This window comes from Lepus europaeus, unplaced genomic scaffold (genome assembly GCF_033115175.1).
Source record: "Lepus europaeus isolate LE1 unplaced genomic scaffold, mLepTim1.pri SCAFFOLD_106, whole genome shotgun sequence".
Classification (NCBI taxonomy): Eukaryota; Metazoa; Chordata; class Mammalia; order Lagomorpha; family Leporidae; genus Lepus; species Lepus europaeus.
This window is the reverse complement of record NW_026909024.1, coordinates 67,501-71,782: the sequence shown is the minus strand read 5'-3', so window position 1 is coordinate 71,782 and position 4,282 is coordinate 67,501. Positions and strand designations below refer to the sequence as shown.

The 4,282-nt window shown below is 59.4% G+C and overlaps 1 long non-coding RNA gene across 1 annotated transcript; it reads left to right on the top strand.

The window, feature by feature from the left end:
- The first annotated feature begins 203 nt into the window (after window positions 1-203).
- On the top strand, window positions 204-3,606 carry LOC133754467 (uncharacterized). Its single transcript, XR_009865235.1, has 2 exons — window positions 204-264; window positions 2,825-3,606. It is a non-coding gene; the product is annotated as an uncharacterized LOC133754467 (long non-coding RNA).
- Window positions 3,607-4,282: the final 676 nt, after the last annotated feature.

Genomic DNA, 4,282 nt, shown 5'->3' with positions numbered 1-4,282 from the left:
CACAGTATCAGATCGGGCACGGTGGCCGGTGAAAGCCAAAATGGCGCTGGCGACTAAACAGTGTCCTGAGTATCGCGAGGCTTCGGGGTGGAGGCTGCGCAGTGGTTGGGGGCCTGTTTAGCACATGCGCGGTGTGGAGCACAGGCGAGCTTTCTGCTGTGGGGTGGGCGGCGGGGGGGGGGCATTTTTCTCTGGGCTGGGGCGCCGCCGCCGCCGCCGCCGCCGCCGCCGCTGCCGCCGCGCCGCCGCGCTGCCGCGAGAAGGGTGGGGAGCTGGCCGGGGGCGGGGAGCGGGCTGTGACTGGGGGTCGGCTCTTGGGTCCTTGGGCGCCACCCTGGGTGATCTGAGTCCCCTGTGGGTCACCGTTGGCGTCTTTCTTTCTTTCTTTCTTTCTTTCTTTCTTTCTTTCTTTCTTTCTTTCTTTCTTTCTTTCTTCCTTCCTTCCTTCCTTCCTTCCTTCCTTCCTTCCTTCCTTCCTTCCTTCTTTTATGTTCTCTTTCTCAGTTTATTCCCTGTTGTCTCTTGCTCTCGTGCTGTTCCCCGCTCGTCCGTGTGTCTGTCCGTCTCCTTCTAGCTTCTTTCTCTTTCTCACGACTTTATTTCTCACTCCCCCTTTGACTTGATATTCTTTGCCCTTTCTTATTTTTTCTTCCCACTTGCTTGCCTTCTCTCTCTCTGTCTCTGTCTCTGTCTCTCTGTCTCTTTCTCTCTCGTCTTTTTAAATCTTCATGCTCTCTCCTCTCTTCCTTATTTTGGTTTCATTTTTGTCTCCCACCTTCCCTCATGTGTTTCCTCTCTTTGTCGTGTCCTCGTGTCCTCACGGTTTTCTTTCTAAACTTCCATTCCTTCTTTTCCCCATTTTTTACGTTTTCTTTCTCTCTTCTTAGTTTTTGTCTTTCTGTTCGTCCTCCTTTTTTTTTCTTCTTACTCCAATTTCTCTCTCTCTCTCTCTCTCTCTCTCTCTCTCTCTCGTGTTCTTTCAATGTTTTCCCCTCTTTTTAATTCTCTCTGCCACTCTCTTGTCTTTTCTTCCTCCTTTCCTTTCCTTCCTTCACCTTTGGGTGGCCAAGTGGACTTTTTAAAGAAGTCTTTAGATTCCCAGGGTCACTGGGAAGAACGCACGGTCCTGAGTGCAACACGATTCTCATCAATTCTTATGTGAATGTGATATCAATACAAAGAGAAGAGGTTCGATGTAGTTCACAGATACAAAAAATAAGAATATGACACACTCCACTCCACTCCACTCCCCCCTCGCCCCCCCCCCCCCGTTTTTTAAAACTTCTGTGTAAATAGTGATCTGTGGAGTGTATCCCAGGCAATAGTGAAGCCCATGGATGGCCTCTGCCACAGATGGTGTGCTGCCAGAGGATGAGCCTCCTTCCCGATGCCCCCCTCTCCCTCCCCACACACACCCCGTGAGCCAAGAGAAGACGAAGACCCCCTCCCTGGGGGTCTGACAGGCTGACTCCCGGAGCCAGGTGAGGCCAGACCTGTCTTTGGGAGGCACTTCATGCTCTGAGATTTCCAGCCTGCTGAGTCCCAACCCTCGGCTGTGTGGGCACCTATGCCCCACAGCCTTTGTGGTTATGCAGACACCTGCCCCCGACCCCCTCCACACACTCTCTGCCCCCGGGCAGCCGAGAAACACGTTCTGAGCGTCCCCCTGCCGCCTGGATGCATCCAGCTGGCTGTCCCTTGGTTCCTCGGTGTCGGTTGTTGGACTCCACCTGGTGGCCGCCTTGATATGGCTGTCGCGGGCTCCGGAGCCGGCAAGGGATGACAAGTGGCCGAGGAGCCCGAGACAGAGTGTGACAAAGTCCCTAAGCTGCAGGAAGGACTGTCCCTGCCCTGCTGGGACCTGGGGGCCTGATGTATTGGTCGGAGATTGGGCCTGGAGGATGGCAAGTGAGCAGGCGGAGGCTGTGGAGGGAGGCGGGCGTCGCCTCGCGCCTGAACGTGGCTAGACTGGGGTGGCGCTACTGTTGGCGGGTAGACCAGCACACCCTGTCACACTACGTACTGGTAGTGCTGCTGCCACCACTGCCACCAACTGCAGAGACCGACCGGAGATGTCGATCTGTGGGCGGCAGAGGGAAGGGTGCCTTGGCCTGGGACTTTGTTTTTCCTTTTTTTTTTTTTTTTTTTTTTCTTTCTTCTTTCTTCGAAGTCCTTCTGCACTTGGGCCTAACCCTAATTACTTGCTACTTGCCACTAAGGAAGGTCTGGACTGTTTTGTTTTTTTGTTTTGTTTTGTTTTGTTTTGTTTTTTTCCCCAAAGTCCCCCTTCAGGGAGTGATCGAAGGTCGCTTTTTTTTTTTTTTTTTTTCCCCCTTTGACAGGCAGAGCGGACAGTGAGAGAGAGAGACAGAGAGAAAGGTCCTCCGTTGCCATTGGTTCACCCTCCAATGGCTGCCACGGCCAGTGCGCTGCGGCCGGCGCACCACGCTGATCCGAAGGCAGGAGCCAGGTGCTTCCTTCTGGTCTCCCATGGGGTGCAGGGCCCAAGCACTTGGGCCATCCTCCACTGCACTCCCTGGCCACAGCAGAGAGCTGGCCTGGAAGAGGGGCAACCGGGACAGAATCCGGCGCCCCGACCGGGACTATAACCCGGTGTGCCGGCGCCCCAAGGTGGAGGATTAGCCTATTGAGCCACGGCGCCGGCCCCTGGGTTGCCTTTTGAGGGCCAGAGGCCAGTCTACTGGAGCCCGTGTGTGTGTGAGTTAAGGATGTAGGTGGCGGGTGGCGGGTGGCGGGTGGCGGGTGGCGGGTGGCGGGTGGCGGGTGGCATGCTCATGTCCCTATTCCCCCTCCCCCACCCCAGGTCGACCAGGTGGCAGAGGAGTGTGCTCTAACAGAGATGGGTGGCATTTTGGGGACAAGTGACCGGGTCCCCAAGCTCAGAGGTGGCTGTGTCCAGTGCATCAGCCCCGTGCCCTCTCGCGTGGACATTTTTATACTTGGAGTTGTGGTTTTGGACCTGCAGGTAGGTGCTGACACGCTGTTCTCTGGTGACTGTCGCCAGAGAGAGGGGACTCCGGACGTGCGTTGGGGACACGGGGACAAAGTGGGCTTCCAGTGGGCTGGTGCTCGACCGTGCTCCTTTCTGAGAGCCACCTGCTTGGGCTCGCGCGGTGGCTTGTGTGCGTTCGTCCCGGTTGTCCCGCGACGGTGATGCCACCTCCGGCCTATGGTGCCCGAGGGCGGTGGGGGTGAGGCGGGCGTCGGGTCCTCTACCCGCGTGCGCTCCTTGCCGCTGGTGAGCCGATCGCCTGGTGGTTGTGACAACCCTCTGACTGAAAGGACCTCGATGAGGGGTGGCTTCATGCCACACGTGTGCGTGTCAGGCGTTCTCCGCTGGGGTTGTCTACCGCCTGCAGTGGGAGGCGGGGGCCGGCGAGGCTGCAGCGGGCCCCACTGGTGGCTGTCCTTGCCGGGTCGTGCCCCCCGCCCTCACTCCACGTGTTAAAACTCCGAGCTGACTGTGACCGATGTGGTGCTGTGGTGCTCTCCTGGGCCGGACCTAAGCTGCTCCAGATGAGGGACGGCCGTTCATGGCGAACGCTGCCGAGCCTCTCGTTCTGGCCTGCGGGCCCCTCGTTCTGCCTTCCCCACCCGTGGGTGGTGTGTGGGTAGCAGGGGTGCGGAAACCGGCCCGACCTCTGCTGTCCCCGTGCTTTTGCGCGCGGGGGGGTGCTGGGGTCCTGTGACGTGGCGGGCATCCCTCGCTGTCGCCCTGTCGTGGGCTGTGGCTGTGGAGCCTTGACTCCACGCGAGCCTGTGCGGTGCCCCTGGAGCGGTCCAGGTTGTGCCTCAGGTGCCTGAAGCCGAGTGGTGGTGTTGCTCCTGTCCCCCCAGTGCCCTCTCCCGGGTGTCGCTGCTGTGGCTGCCTCTGGCTGCTGCCTGTGCCCCTTGGGAGTGTTGGGGGGTCGAGGCGGTAAGAGAAGGGGAGACCCGTGCGTGCTTCGCCTCGCTGGAGGGAGGCTGCCGGTGTCGTGCCGTCCCCACGTGTGTGGGGGGTATCGGCTTGGCGGGCGCATGCCTGCGTGCTTGCCACCCCCTGTGGGGTGGTGTGTGCCAGGTGTGTCGAGCGGTCGCGGCGTGGTCCGGCCCGGCTGGACGAGTGCGGGGGCTGGGAAGGGCTGTGGCGAATGGGATTGGTAATGCGCCCAGCCTGCCCTGGCCCTGGCCGCGGATGCTCAAAGTGCCATTTCTTTACCTATACCGCAGACCCCCCCCCCCCCGCCCCGATTGCGTGGCCTCGGGTGGTGCTCCCTCGGTT